The following is a 16,724-nucleotide window of genomic DNA, read 5'->3' as shown; positions in this document are numbered from 1 at the left end:
GGTGTCCCTAACCCCAGTTTGTTGAAGGGACACATGTATTGACATAGTTCAGAAATCCCAGTTTATCCATCCAAATGTGAGTAAGCTGCAAGCTAAGGCAGTGGTCCCCAATCTTGGGCCTCCAGCTGTTGTTGGACTACAACTCCCAGAAGCCTTCATCACCACCTCTACTGGCCAGGATTTCTGGGAGTTGAAGTCCAAGAACATCTGGAGGCCCAAGGTTGGGGACCACTGAGCTAAGAGACACAATTAAATTGTTAAACTTTTGTTTCACTCCTCTCATTATAAAACTCTGTAAACAAACAAGGTAGGAATAATTCAGATTAACATCCAAATATTGGATTGTGTTGACCAGCCAAGTGAGAGCTGATTAGCCACCATCAAATTCTTATTTAAATGTGGTTTATGATGATTCTGGCTTCTATGTGTGCAATAAATCAGAATCGTGGGTGCAGATGTGACACAAAGCTATCTGCTGCTGCTGTGCTTGTCAGCTTGAGTGAATGGAGGAGTGACACAGAAATCAGTCTGTGGCATAAACACATATAGGGTTAGTTTATATTATGGTTAATAAGCAAAGATCCACAAATGCAGGAATTTATCATTTATTACACAGGCCTTTGACCCAAGCCTTTCTAATATTTAGCACCTAAACATCTATATAGAAAACATATTAGAGCAGTTTTGTTATGATATGATTGAATGACATGAACATGGCCATTAGAATCCACGGCATTTTGCTTTTTATGATTGTTCTACAATTATTAAACCAAATAGTAACCATCTAGTTACGATAAGTCTACAGCACTAGTGAGGGACTAAAAACTTGAAAGTACTATAAAACCTAGTCTGCTTTCTGCACACGGGTTCACATACATCTATCTGATGGAAGGCTGAAATACCAGTTGGTTTTGTTATCTGATAATCTTGCCAGAAAGAGAAACATAGTACAACACCGGACCTTGTGGAAAACCTTTAGTTAGATTGGGTAGCAACTGTAATCATCAAAAATTTACCTATATGCCTGATAGTGATATGGCACTTTCATTTTGACTTTAGATTTTAATCAATTTATATTTTCAATTTGGTCCGTTAATTTCACGTGTAGCTCTTACATATGTATGACTCTTATAAATATACAAAGGAGGCATTTTATAACTTTTACAAAGACACACAGCAAATAAAAAGGCAGCATGAAAATAGGAGCTGCATGATGAATGATGTTCCATTATCAACACACAGCTTATTTTACTGCCAATAGGAAAATCTGTTTGGTACTTCTAGATAGAAGCTCACAATGAAGGAAGTACCAGTATTTCCACCATTATATTTATCAGACAGTTTAATTTAGTTAAGTTTTAAAAAATTGAAACAAAAGCATTTTCTTAAGAGTTTTTCTTTCAAGTCATTCCACTTGAAAGATTCCCCACCCATTTCACTCATAATTTCAGTATAGTACATTATTTCTAATATTTTGCCCTTTTACTCTAACTTATCTTACAAGTACTTCTTGCCTTCTGTTATTACTAATGTGTTTACATTACATGTGCTCACTTGCTAACTCCATTGATCAGCAACTATTGTGGGAAGAGGGGAGAAGTTGGAAATATGACTACAGGGGTTTTATCTCAAATCAAACTCTCTTCAATTTCTTCTGCATTTTTAGGGGATAAACCCCTTACAAGTCCTGAGATCCTGAACATCCTCTCCCCCCCCCATGTCTCTCAAACACCAGTTTGGCCTAAGGCTAGTATCACAATAAGAAAAAGCAAAAACAAAAAATATTTCAGCATGAGATCCATAACAGAGCAATCTCAGTCTGAACAATACCTTTCATTACAGCAGTTCTATTGACTCCTTTGCTTGAAACAGTTTGAATTTCTCACCAGCTCAGCTGTATGATATTTGGCCTCTTTTAGACTTGCTAGCTTTTCCTAGAGGAAATCTAGAAGGCAAACAGTAGAAAGCTCATGAGCCCTAAGGGTCTGTTTGAGAGAACATTCAGTCCTCGGAAAAAAAGTTTATGTGAGCTGTAGTTCAAGAGGAAAAGGGCTCTTTCAATGGTAGATGATGTTTAGGTCACATAATCTAATTCTGGTTGCCACTTTTGTGTTGTGCTACCATCCCAGGCCTGAAATTTAACAAGGTGAAGTGTTATATGATAACTTATATAAAATAGTTGTACAAAGAAAACAACACTGTGTTGTTTCTCTTATATTATTTTCGTACAAAACATTCAGCTATTTACTTTGATATTGTTATCACCAGAATATCCCCTGACCCATGCAAACTTCTTCTTTCCTTAAATGCATAATGTGTAGGAAAATGGGAACATTTAAGGGCTCTTCATTTACTGTAAAGATTATTTGTATCCAAATACGAATAATATTACTTTATTTGGATAATATAATATTATCCAAATAATGGGATATGCTTTCAGGTTTCAAAAAAGACAGAACAGCTAAGATTAATCACTGTGCTGGACCATTGTCTGCAAAGTCACACCAGGATATATTATAGGTTTATCCCTTCGGCCAACTTTTTTGTGACATATTTAATAATATTGAATAGTTAAGTAATATTTATTTATTTATCTGATTTATTAGTCACCATACAGCTAATAGCTTACAGGGCAACATATAATCAAAACACAAATGAAATCCAAATCCATATAAATCATAACAAAAGCAGTGTAATAAAACAACCTGTTAAAAGGAACAATCAATTGAAAGCAGCAGATGCTAAACAACAGGAATCACAACAAGAAGAGCTTAAAAATATACAAGAGGTAAAACTGCTTGAACAGACAACATAGCAGCAAAAATATACAAAGCATTAAAAGGCCTGAGATACATAAAACAACATTACCTGATGCCAAAAATAACAAGATAGGCACCAGGGGACCTCTCATAGAAGGGTATGACATAACTAAAGAGAACAGGTTTGCTTCCAAAAGACTTGCCATACCTCACCTAGTATGGGCTTTGGAGCACAATCTCAGATGATGACCTGAGGGTTGAGAAAGGATTATAAAAGAGGGATACCTTAATATATTGTGGTCACAAGCTGTGAGGCGCCATATAGGTTTAATCAACACTTTCAACTGGACTGGAAATGAGCAGGGAGACAATGAAGTACAACACCAGCATAATATGATCATAACATCCCTCTCTAGTCAGTATATTAGCCATTTCTGTTCTTATTTCAAGGCTATCTCTACAGACAGCATGCTATAGCAATCTATCAGGAGGTGACCAGGGAAAAGACAACTGCAGTCAAATTAACTCTGTCCGATAGTTGACATAATGCTGAAGTTCGGGGAGGGGGGGAATGCACCATATCACAGAGGACTTCTCTGCCTCTAATAACAAAGATGAGTCTTCAAGCCCCTCAAGCTATGAATGTAATTCTTTAGCAAAAGCACTATCCCTTCTAAAACAAGTTCAGCATCACGCACCTAAACATAAGAACTACCCACTTCCAGCATTTCCACCTTGCCTGAACTAAGCTGCATGTAGAAAGGGGTTAGGCAACATATTTGGGGTACATGTAGTCTACATGTAGCCCCTGTCAGATTATTTGGCCTCCAAGCTCCCCTTTCTTGGAAAAAAATTTCAGCTGAAAAAATAATTCTATAAACTTCCCGGAATTCTTCAAACAAGGCAGAGGAATGCTGAACATTTTAACAGACCTTCCCCCACTAAAAAAAAACCATTAAGATCAGTTTTCTGAAAGGATGTGAATATTTTATTCCCTCAGCTTGCCCAGCTCTGATGCAGATGTTAAATAGTGAGGAAACAGTAAGATGAAATATTGTAGAATCCTGAAACACAAATGCCATGGGGTTGAGGAGAAATTTCTTCAGCATCATATTCTGGAAATGCCAGTTCAAGGATTAACAGAATCATTATAAAGCTGTACAGATCCAGCGTAGACAGCTTCTCCAGAAGGACAAAATGACTAAGGTGCCAAACATGCTGAGAGGTCTGGCAAATCAAAATGGTTGCATGCCCCAGTATCTCTCCTAACAAGTTCATGGCACATTTGTGACCAAAGTCTAAAAATCAAGCCTAAACTCTGATGATATTAATCTAGCAAAAATAAATTTGAATTATAACACTTGTATCTTAAAATAATTACCTACTTGAGTTTCTTCTTCTAGTGATAGATTGTTAGCTACTGGCCTATAGTTAATTCTTTGGATTTTTAGGCCTAAACTTTTTCCACCCTTTTGTCTTCTTTTTCCTCCTTTAAGGAAACTGAGACCAATCCTTCTTCTCAGGTGAAACTGATAACATTTCAAACCAAATTGCTTATTGCTTTCCCATTAGATATAACCAGCCATGTAGAGCAACAATCATACAAACAGGAGGTTCATAAAATTTTGCCGAACCTTTGTCCGTATACTCAGATCCTAAACATTTAAAAATCATCCAGCAATATCCAACCACAGTATGCCCTGAACACCTTCACTATCTGAACTGTGGATTTATTGTGTCATAATGGATACAGATTTTGTCCCTAGAATATCTTACAGCATCATATTGTGTCAAAGAAAGGACTCTGATAAATCTTCCAAATGGCAGGGCCTCAGCAAACAAAGAAAAAGGCAACTCATGGAATTGTATAAGAATATCTGGAAAATATGGGTTATCATAAGCATGAAACTAACCACATGGAAAAGCATATACTGTATAACATTTTCACTGTATATCTGGCAATGTTTAATACAAATTAATAAACAATAAAAAATTCAGAAATCAGGATAGTCTAAAAAATAGATACAGTTCTCAAAGACTTTATAGCAAACAAACTCTACAGTATGTTATATGGTACTGTACATCGGTTTACTGGCTGAAATCCTATTAGTGCAAATTTACGTCATGTACACCAGATGATGTCATAATCAGGCAATGGAAATCTTTCATCTAATTAAATTAAACATTCCGTATCTCTTCAGGTTCCGAGGTTCCCTAGGGATGCCTTTGCTCTTTGGAAACCTTTGAGAGCCTCAGGATGGGGAAGGGAGCCTTTAATATCGTAAAATTGCGGTCGCCAAAAACAGAGAGCCAATGATGGGACTCCTGGCACCAATTTCCCAATACTGAAGGTTCCTTCCCATCCCAAGGCTCTCAAAGACTTTCCAAGGGCAAAAGGGATCCCAATGGAGCCTCAGACCCTTAAAGGGGTGGGGATTTGGGGATTTTTAATTTAGATTAAAGATTTCTCTTGCTCTATGATGATGTCATTGGACGCATGTAGTGTAAATTTATGCCAGCAGGATTTCAGTCACTAATGCATTCTTTGGGTTTTCAGGCATGTAGACATGTCTGTTTCCCTACACTAAAAAAGTATAAGCTTCAGGAATGTAGCAGTATTCATTTAGAAGTAAAGTCACCTGCCATAGTTACTGCTACCCAATCTCTTCTGAAAATTCCACTTAGGAGACAAATTCAGAAGTAAAACATTTAGACAGGAATAATTCCAGTTATATGAGTGGAGATTCTTAGGCCTTCAGAAAAAGGGAGAAATCTGGTGTATGAATGTGTGGCAAGAGATTAGATTCTGACTGCTGGAATCTTTGCCTTCTCAATGTGCAAAATTTCAGATTTAATTTAAGTCCGCAGTGGCATTGCACATTGCAAAAGCCTCTTCAGAGGGAAAGACTAAAGTACCTGAGGCTCAGTACCTTTCCATCACATCAGCTAAGGAAATCACTTTGTTAGTGGCTGATAATAGTAACCAAGTACAGGTAAATGGCAGTAGTAATAATAGCTGTCTAGCAGCAATAATAATAATTGAGTGAACTAACCATTAAAGTGGAACATGACACACTTAGCTTCACTCATTCAAGCACTTTATATATTTCTAAGTCAGACCTTTGAAAATACAGAGAATATTATAACTCACAGCACAGTAGCTTTTAGTAGTAGTAACAATCTTCAGTATTTAATCAGTATCATTTTCTTATTCTCTCATTAACCATGCATCTATCCTCTCTCTTTTTAACTTAGGCTCTAGTACCTCATTGATTCCTGCTCCCTTATTTTTTAGTTGTGCATCACAAGCCACACAAAAGTACAATGAGCTGTACAAACACAGAGGTAAAGAATGATAATTAGTTTACAGAATAAATTAAATCTACCAATGGTTATTTAGATTAAAGGATTCCTAAAACTTGTTCTGACAAACCCACAGCCATATGTAGGGAGTAATTTATTCATTTATTTAATTATTTAATTTATATCCCGCCTATCTGGTCGGGTGAGGACCACTCTAGGCGGCTATTCCTAAGATTAAGTAAGATTAAGTGCCTGTGCTTATGCTAGGGTAAAGAAATCATCAAAACAGCGTACCAAGTTCTTACAGAGGAAAATAAATACAGATATTCTTTTTATACTTTGCATTTTATATTAGACCTAAATATATTTCCTGCTAGCGGACAAAATCTTCTTCATTATCCCTGTTGGAGTAATGCCATCAATGTAAGGGTAAGGAATAGGGGTAAAATTTCCTTTCGCACATCAGTTACATGATTTGCTGTTAATAGATCAATAACCTACATTGATTACATCTTAGCTGTTTGATAACATTGCTCATAAATGTCTATAACAAAATTCAGTGTCATCGAAGCTACCAGCATGAATTTGACCCTTCCGCCAGGAAGCAGTGGAAGACAGGAGGGCCTGGTGTGCTCTGGTCCATGAAGAATCGGACACGACTAAACAACCAACCAACAGTTATTGATAGGGTCACAATGACCCATTCCTGTTACAGATTCTAGTTCTACTTATCATCAGGAACCACAAATGAATAGGGAATCAACACATGTAAATCCAATTGATTCAACAACTTTTGCTGGAACTACTAGTTGGATGTGTTCTTCCAGTGAAGGACAGATCCTGAAGCTGAGGCTCGAATACTTTGGCCATCTCATGAGAAGAGAAGACTCCCTGGAAAAGACCCTGATGTTGGGAAAGTGTGAAGGTAAGAGGAGAAGGGGATGACAGAGGATGAGATGGTTGGACAGTGTCATCAAAGCTACCAACATGGATTTGACCCAACTCTGGGAGGCAGTGGAAGACAGGAGGGCCTGGCGTGCTCTGGTCCATGGGGTCACGAAGAGTGGGACATGTCTAAATGACTAAACAACAACTAGTTGGATTCAATTCAGTGGGATACACATTGCTGAAAATGGAGGAAAAATGTATGTGTATGGATAAAATGTGAGCTATTATGAGTGCAACCCCCATTAGAGTTCCAACAGGTTAAATATGGTTCTGTTTCTCCTACCTTTTCCCATCAACTCAGTTAACAAACTTCTGCTCCTCATGAATGAAGTGATGGGAAAGCATGCCAGAGAGAGTCTACTGATGGGGAGCACAGATAAAGGACTTCTAATTCACTGCCACACTCTCTCATCCATGTGTTCACAATTGCAATCAGATGGTTTACTCCTCCATATTTGGGCATTGCTCCCATGATTAATTGGATTGTACCTAAATTTTTCTCTAAAAAATCACCAGTAATGGCTAGACTAATGGTAATACGGTATTCCAGAATGAAATAAATACCGATCAAGGGGCATATCTGAAACATGGCAATGTTCTAAAACATCAGTCCTTGTGCTCCCAATATATTACACATAACTATGCTTTAAAATAGGATTAATACATGCATTTATGTATTAAAGCAATAGACACACACACACAATTATATACAAGCCTGTAGATAACTAGAAACATTATTTCTTGCACCATGACATCATTTCCTGGAATTAAACAGAGATTCAGGTAGTCCAAAGTAAATACCATTCTCAAACAATTCACAGATGTTTCCCTCTGTCTAGTAGAAAAAAAAAATCAATACATAGCTTAAAGAACACATTCACTCCCTCTGTGTCTTTTGCCCTCTCAACAAAGCTGTTGCATGATACATACATCCCAGGAAAGCATCATGTTTTTGTAGCAGTAGTAACAGAGATTTTAGTAACTTTGATAAGATTAACCCAATCCATGCAATTTTGCATCAGTTAAAAAACAATCTTGATGGAAGATTTGAATGAAAATTACACTCTTAAATGTAGAAATTTTAGTAGAGTACTATGAAAGACAAAGTAGTGAACCATTTCTATGGAATCTTATGAAGTGCGTCACTGTGAAATTTTAATGTCAAAATATGCAACCCTAAATACCAGAAACACTCATTTTAGATATTTAGGTGCCATAAAAATATCTCACTTCCAACATTCTCATTCTCAAAAGGTTAACATTCAGTAAACAGTAACCAAGTGAGGAAATGAAGTCAGTGTTGTACTAGCCAGAACAAGACAGCTGTTATGTAAACACCAGGACTAAGCAGAATTACACTTCAGCAATCTGTACAGAGTTAAAACAGGACACTGTACCTATGACATGAGCAAAACAAAGATATGGATTAATTCTTCAGAGGCAAGCTCATTTCTGAAGCGCATCTTTGCCAGGAAATAGTTCTAAAACCACTTCTAGAATCCCAAGCCGTGTCTTGCCCCTGCCAAGTGCTAATATTGGTACAGTATCTTCAAGGAAGATGTCTATTAAAAAAAAACATAGCCTCTTTCTGCAAAAGTCACTGAAGTGGCAAATAGCAAATCAAAATGAAACGATAACAAGCTTAAACATCATCAATATAACTATTTAGAATATATGAATGAGACAGAAAATTACTGCACATGAATGTACCTGTCACAGAGGACCAAAGTGAGTGGCTGTAGATGCCATACTTCTTCCTGTACCTGTTCAACAGAACAATATAATTCTTGTATTCGCGAAGGCTTTCACGGCCGGGATCTAATGGTTGTTGTGGGTTTTCCAATTGTTGTGTGTGTTCCAATTGGTTTGTACAGCATCAGCTAACGTCAGTTCCATAAAGCTTGTGATTGGAGGAAGCTAAATCTCCTGACAGTAGGAAGCTAAGCCTTGTGATTGGAGGCAGCCTGTTTGGAGAGGCAAGATATGTACCATTTTGTTCTCTCCTCAGTTTATTTCTGTGTATAAGATGACCCTCAATTTTTAGTCTAAGGATTTTAGACAAAAATATAATCTTATACACAGAAAAATATGGGACTTCCCTCCTCAGGCAGACATCTTGGATTCTGAGGGTGCCCCCTAGGCCACATCTTCAGTTCATATCTTTTGCTGCACAGCAACTGTTTCCATATACACCCTTCTTTGTTAGCCTCAAAAAATATTGCTTCGGTACCCTGTTATGAAGCAGCAGGGGCAAGCACAAGAAGTGTCAGGGATTGGACAATTCCACTTTGTGTTGATCAACCTAAACACACATGGTTTAGAGGCCCAGCAAGTGCCCATCCATGACAACTGATGTGGGCCTGTCCCACATGCATTCTTTGTGGCCTGTTACTCCTTACGCCATTCTAGAAGTGGCAATGAACCACTGTCTGTTACTTTTGACTCAGTAGCTCCTGTTCTTAAAAAAGAACAATTTGTTTCTATACTAACACATTGCTTTTGCAAGATCGGCATTCAGCAATATAGCATTATTGGAGCCACATGGCACAGTGGTTAAACTGCAGTACAGTGGTGCCTCGCTTGACGATTACCTCGTTATACAACAAAATCACTTGACGACAATGTTTTTGCGATCGCAAAACGATGATTCTATGGGCGATTTTCGCTTGACGATGGTCAGTTCCCTGCTTCAGGAACCGATTTTTCACTTAATGACGATCAAAAACAGCTGATTGTCAGGTTTTCAAAATGGCTGCCTGCTGTGCAAAATGGCTCCCCACTGTGTTCAGAACGGATTCTTCACTATACAGGCACTGGAAAATGGCCGCCCTATGGAGGATCTTTGCTGGATGGTGAGGTATTTCACCCATTGGAACGCATTGAACGGTTTTCAATGCATTTCAGTGGGGTTTTTATTTCACTTGATGACGATTTCGCTCTACAGCGATTTTGCTGGAATGGATTATCGTCATCAAGCAGGGCACCACTGTATTGCAGTCAAGATTCTGCTCACAACTTGAGTTTGATCCCAGTCTCAGGTAGTCAGCGCGAGGCTGACTTAACCTTCCATCCTTCCGAGATCAGTAAATTGAGTATGCAGCTTGCTAGGGGTGGACCAATGTATAGGCTGCATAATTAAATTGCAAACCATCCAGAGAGAGCTTTAACTGCTATGAAAGCAGCACACTTTCCTTTATTTTGGCAATTTTCTTTTTTTCAATTGATATTCTGTATGTTCAAATGGATAGCCAATGATCTGAGTGAATGCTAGTCACAATGGCACATTCTTAGATTAATTCAAGGATACAGCCTCAAGGATAGACTTCAAAATCATTTCAGCATTTGGAAGATTCTGGGCGTATAGAATCTGTTCCCTTAATTTTGTGACTATTAATGCAAGGTACTGGCCTCACATTCTGTTCATGCTAAAGTTTTTCATAAGAAAGAAAGCACAAAAAGTGAAAAAGATCCTGCCAGAATTAATCTGCAAACTTCTTCACAGAATGAAAAAGTATGATATTAACATGTTTGTCTTATTATAAGTACATAATAGAGTATAGAGAACATAATAGAGTATAGAGGTGTGCCACACTTTAAGAACAAGAACAAGTAAAGACATACGAGGAACCAAATGATTATAGAAAAATCTGTAGCAGTTTTGGACTTTCTTGTCCTGGTCCAGGACAAAAAGCTCCAAAATTAATGTGTACCTCTATGCAGTTCTGAGCTAATGTTGCTACAAGTTTTGAACTCCTCATCCTTCCCACCTCCAGAATATGAAAAAGTATTTTTAACTGTATGCAAAAAAGAGTGATATCTGCAATTTGAATCATTATGTATTATCTAATTACCATAAGAGAATGCTCCCACGTGACAACGTTGATCGCATATTTTGTTTAGAAATTAAAACCACGCCACGTGGTTTACTGATTTTTTGTAGTTTTACTTGAACAACACATATATAATGTCACCAAAATTTAAACAAACCAAAAACAGAAAGCACAGCAATACTTTTAAAATGTCAGCAAACTTTTTTCCAGTTACAAGCAATTTCCCTTATAAAAGGCCCTATTTGATCTCTCCAAAACCAAACTATATTCTTCTCAAATTGAATAATTAATAAATTTAGCCATATTGGTCCATGACCCATAATCACATTATTAGAACCCTTTCCCAATCCTATGGTGATCTCTGAAAATGTGATATAAGGATCTTTGATCATAAGATTTTCCTCCCTTGAAAGAAAATTCGTATCCATATACCTTCAATTAAGGAGACCACTCAGGATGTCAATCAGGCATACCGTATTTGAGACATACAGTTTTCATTTTAGAAATTAACTGCCCTTCAGTAGACCCACAAGGAAGCCAATAGGAAACTGAACCATAGTTTTGGCAATATAAACTAAGCTGTGCTGATTTACTACTGCTAAGAAGCCAAGCCTAAGCTGTTGTCTACATGGGAAAAGAGCTGTGCCATCGTCACCTCACACTCTGAATGTTACACTGTTTTTCCATATCGTTAAATAACAAATCCTCTCTGCCACAAAATATAAAAAACATACCAAAGCAAAGTGTGCTGCTTATATACTACCCTATAGCACTTAAAATATTATCTTGTTGGTTTACAAATAAATTATATGGACTACACATAAAGCTCTGTACTAGTTGATACATAAATAAATAAATAAATAAATAAATAAATAAATAAATAAATAAATAAATAAATAAATAAATAAATCTCTGATCCACATCGGAGTGGATTCAAACAAGACCATGAAAATGAAAGGAAACAGCAATCACAGTTAAACAATAATTGGTGCTGTTTATAGAACCAGGCTTCAAAAGAACTAAATATTGAAGAGGGATCTTAAATCATTTCTAGGTGTGAAACACAACCAAACACCATCGTCCATTTATCTTAATGTCTTGCATGAATGTTTTACCTGGCAGTCTCTGTATTCTGACTCTTATGTCTGACAAAGTGGACATGTTCCATTAAAATACATATAGTAGTTAGTCTTTAAGATGCCACAGTGGCTTTTTTTTGCTTTTTTTTTTTTTTGCATTTCTTGTTGAAACAATCATTTCAGTATCTGTCTAACTGAAAGGAGTGTGCATCCAGTTGCTCATTTATGCAATATGAGTCAAGAAAACAGGATCCAAAACATTATGCAGATTGAGGCAAGCATCGGTATGAACATCAAACTGAGGCAGTGAGAAGGACAAACTAAGTTAATCAGGCCCTCTATCCCCACCTCTGTTTTAAGCTGCTGCCAGATAATAAACCCCTCCGACAGAAGTGATATGGTGCTTTTTTCTCAGTCCAAGAGGATGTGTATACATCTGTGTATACCATTGCACAGAAGAGAGGAAGGAAGAAGAGCTAATATGCAGCTGGGATTCTGCCTCCAAAACGTATGAGAAGACAAAATAGATTCACTAGACCATGCCCACCTATGTTCAAAAGAAAAACAAGTTCATTATGTATCTTGTTGCTGGCATGCATCTGAGCTGAAGAGAAGACTGGACAATGAAGACCAAGGGGCAGGAGGATGAAGTTATTATCTTTAATTAAATTCCTCTTATCTCTGTTTTGCTTAGGAGGAATTCAGACCTTCACAAGAGAGCCAGTTGTACATATGAATACTGCAACTTCTGTCTTTTCAGATTTCAGTTTTATGGTGCACATTCATTCACTCAGATAGAATAGTTTAGAGAAATTTCATTAATTCTAGTACTAAAAAAAAAAATCAAATGACATAGATGTCCCGATATGTGGCACTAGTTTCATCTCACATATGGTAAGAATTTCAGATGCTTAGAGCAATTCTCAGTGTGTTGGAATACTTGGCTGCAGAACTAGGGGTCCTCCTAACTTTCTCTCCCTGGAGAAAAACAATCCTGCATAGCCTTGAGCAAGGTGCAGATTCCTAGGATGCCCCTAAAAGGAAGTCCAACTAAACTACTTCTGAATACTTTATACCTAGGAAACCCTGGCTAAGGTCATTGTCAGAAGAGCTGACTTGATGACAGAGTATTATGATGATGTTGATTATGATTATTATGATTATTATTAGTGCAATCCACTAAGCAGTTATAGGTAATACATCTAACAAAGTGGGAATTACCTAAGGCAACATGAATTTAACCCAACTCTGGGAGGCAGTGGAAGACAGGAGGGCCTGGCATACTCTGGTCCATGGGGTCAGGAAGAGTCGGACACGACTAAACGACTAAACAACAACCTAAGGCAAGACTACAAGTTTAATATGCATAATGAAGCTGCAGCTCTTTAATCTAAAAATGCAGGTTTAAACAAATTAAACCGTCCAGCGCACACACACACACACACACACGCACACACCTCATTTTATATATATATATATATATATATGCCAGGCCCTGCTATCTTCCACTGCCTCCTGGAGTTTGGTCAAACATCACATTTACCCTAACATTAAAATATATGTATATAAATGTGATGTTTGACCAAACTCCGGGAGGCAGTGGAAGACAGCAGGGCCTGGCATTCTCTGGTCCATGGAGTCAGGAAGAGTCAGACATGACTTAACAACTAAACAACAACAACAAAATGTGATGTAAGATAGCTTTTGGTGCTTGTATGTTTCAAAAACTGGTAAAAATCTCAAAGTACTTTTTTAAAATTAAAATTCCTTAATCTATGTGTATGACTGGATTTTTTTTAAAAAAAACTATACATGGCAGAAATCAAAAGGAAGCAGACAGAATGGAATCAATGTACAATTTATTCTTCTATCTGCTGCAAGAAAGATGGGATGACTAAAGGTAAAAACCTATGGAATTACACAGTTCCTTCCTTTACAACTGCCTCCTGTACATCTATTTTGAAAGAGCTTCTGTGCCATGTCTTTTCTGTGGCTGCTATGATAAGGAAATCTTTCGCTCAAAATGGTATGAGCAAGAGGTATCTTTATACACAAGCACTTCCTGTTTTCATTCCATGATCAAATATGTTCCTTGCAGGGCAAACGGGGAGCACTTGAAGGAAGAAAGCAGAGATGTCTGAGAGGCTAATTGAGTGTACTAAAGGGCTGTTTGGCATGAAGAGAAAAAGGAGTTTTCAAAATCTATGAATAAAGGCTGCGTAGGTCAGATTTCTTGCTGTTCCTTTTCTTTAAATATCTTTGAAGTTAAATAACAACAGACTTAATGTCAGGTTTACCTGTTTGATATCATAATCTTTATGTACTCCTGAAAAGCTTATACTACCCAGCTAGGATTTCCTTTACCCACTCAATTTCTGGATATTATCCAGAAAAAGCATACATGTTTCCAAGCAATTCATCCACCGATCCTTTCATCTTCCTGTACTATTGTAATACCAAACATAAAGCAGATCCGTGTTGCAGAATAAGAATATGCTAGAGCTAGCAGAAAAGTGCTGTAGATTTCTATCAATAAAACTATAAATGTGCCTATTGTTAGTACTTTGGAAGGTGTTCCAGAAACAAAGCATTGAATAATAAGAATAATTAAGAAATAATCCTATGAAAGACCAAGTCATAGGTCAAAGTAATCCATATAGAGCTCAAAAAGTAATTTGAGCTAATATGTAGAAGTAAAACAATTCTTCAGTTGAGTTGTATAGCCTTGTTGTTTAATATTTATTTCACACAAAAAATATTTTTCTGAATAACCAAGTTTAATTGAAGTGAATAATTTTACACACATATTTCATATTAAACAGACATTTCTAAGCTTAGTTTAAAGAAAAAAGTGCCTTATCTCTCAGGCAAAGCAGAGGTTAATGATTTTTGTCATATTGAAACTAACAAATGCTACAGTTGGCCTTTACTATTTTATTTGTCCTTTTGAGCATTCAGAATAGGCGACAATAGCTTGCAGTTGAAAACATATGTAGAGAGACCCCTGTGGGTTATGGAAAAATGTTCCATGCTGGTTGGGTGTTTGGAAAAAAAAATACAACTAGAAATCTTTTATGTTCCTTTCATTAATGAGAATGCATGAATGTCAAAATGTGCCAATGGGCCATTCAAGGGGCAAAGCCTTAGCAGCCCCTTCTTTAAGGACACATCCTGAGATGTAAAATACATTTGCTTAACAAATTAAAATAATGAGATAATTCAATTAGTTTCTTTTTAGAAGAAAGAGAAAAGGGGTACATTGTAGGATTATTGTAATAGAAGACCAGGTCATGGAGCACAAAAGGGTGGACAAAACTATTTGAATTAAGGTTGAAGTAATAGTGGTCAAAAATGCTTTAAAATATAAAAGGTTTTTTTTTAATTCCACATGGAAAATATTTATATTATATTTTATACTTGTGGCTGGATCAATATTATAATTTGAAAGAACAAGAATCTAGAATTATTAACTGAAAAAGATTTGTTCCATTTTCCTGCATGTGTTTTTGACAAAATGTTCTTTTTGAATTTTCATTGCAGTACTTAGAGGTTTCCAGTATCAGTTGAGAATTATAGCACAGTAAATCTTTCAACACCTACAAACCTATTAAAAATCTAGATGGCCAGAGGCATTTGTTTGGTTTATAGAAGGACCATCCTCATCAAAACTTCTGAACTTTCTTAATTCATCTGGCAAAGTTTCAAGAAGGCTAAAAACAAGGCAGAGGTTAAAATCAAGAAAAACTAAGATATGTAGGCTGCAAAGTGATTCTTTTGTCAGACATGTATGGATTACTTTACACACACCCATTTAGAAAGTAAAGGCAAATGCAAAAGATCCATGGGGATGCAGTGACTTAATGAGAATGAGAGAAATGTAACATGTGAGCTTACATGAAATTGTGTTATTTATAGTGTCACTGCGCTATAAATTTTCCCAGCGTCACTGCACTGCTCTTCTACTCATTTCCTTGATACAAATAAATAAATAAATAAATAAATAAATAAATAAATAAAAAAGCCCTCACACTCACTCAACTTCCAAATTAAAAACATTTTACAGGTTAGTAAATTTCCAGCTGAGGTGATGTAGCAAAGAACAGCTGTGAAGTAATTTTGATAATGATGAGAATAATAAGCACATGGCAAGGTTCAGGGCTTTGCTGTTGCAGCTTCAGTGCTCCTGAATAGATAAAAGTGATTAAATACTCCTGATTATCCCTGACCAATATGTAATGGATTTACAGCCCTTTCAATTAGTCAGTATTTGCTTAGGACTCATTATTTTGTCTTTGGTTAAGTAATCAGCCCAGAGACTCATGTTCTGTCTAATTCCTCTGAGCCAAATGGGTACTACAGGGCACCTGACCTTTGAAATAGCCATAGCTGGGAGGCAAAAATAGCCACTGCTCCAGCAGAGGCACTGGCTATTCTGTCTAATCCTGATCCTACAGGCCAGATCAATGCACCTTCCTTTGGTAATAATGCCCTTACATCAAAATGATGGCTTAGAATTGTAGATCTGTTGCTTAGAATTGTAGACCCCTTAAGGTATCATAATGCACTTAAAAGGTGCCCAGACCAGGAACTAGGTACTGTAACTATGTTTTATTTTAACAATCACAAGTATGTTCTTGTGCATATAATAGTTCAGCATACTGCCCTTTTAAGCATTAGCCCAAATAAAATGGCAGGAAACAGTAAACTAATAAGTTCACTACTCCCCACCATTCCTACATAAAATTAAGAGAGCTAGTACGTCTTTTGCAAAGATGTATTATGATGCCTAAGTAAAGCTGTAATAG

General features: G+C 36.8%; 1 protein-coding gene across 6 annotated transcripts in view; it reads right to left on the bottom strand.

Annotated features, from left to right (window-relative positions):
* MEIS2 (Meis homeobox 2) overlaps positions 1–16,724 on the bottom strand; it is a 277,957-nt gene that overhangs the window by 188,282 nt on the left and 72,951 nt on the right. The window lies entirely within an intron of this gene.

Source organism: Pogona vitticeps, chromosome 1, assembly GCF_051106095.1.
Source record: "Pogona vitticeps strain Pit_001003342236 chromosome 1, PviZW2.1, whole genome shotgun sequence".
NCBI classification, from domain to species: domain Eukaryota; kingdom Metazoa; phylum Chordata; class Lepidosauria; order Squamata; family Agamidae; genus Pogona; species Pogona vitticeps.
This window is presented reverse-complemented; position numbering and strand designations above follow the sequence as displayed.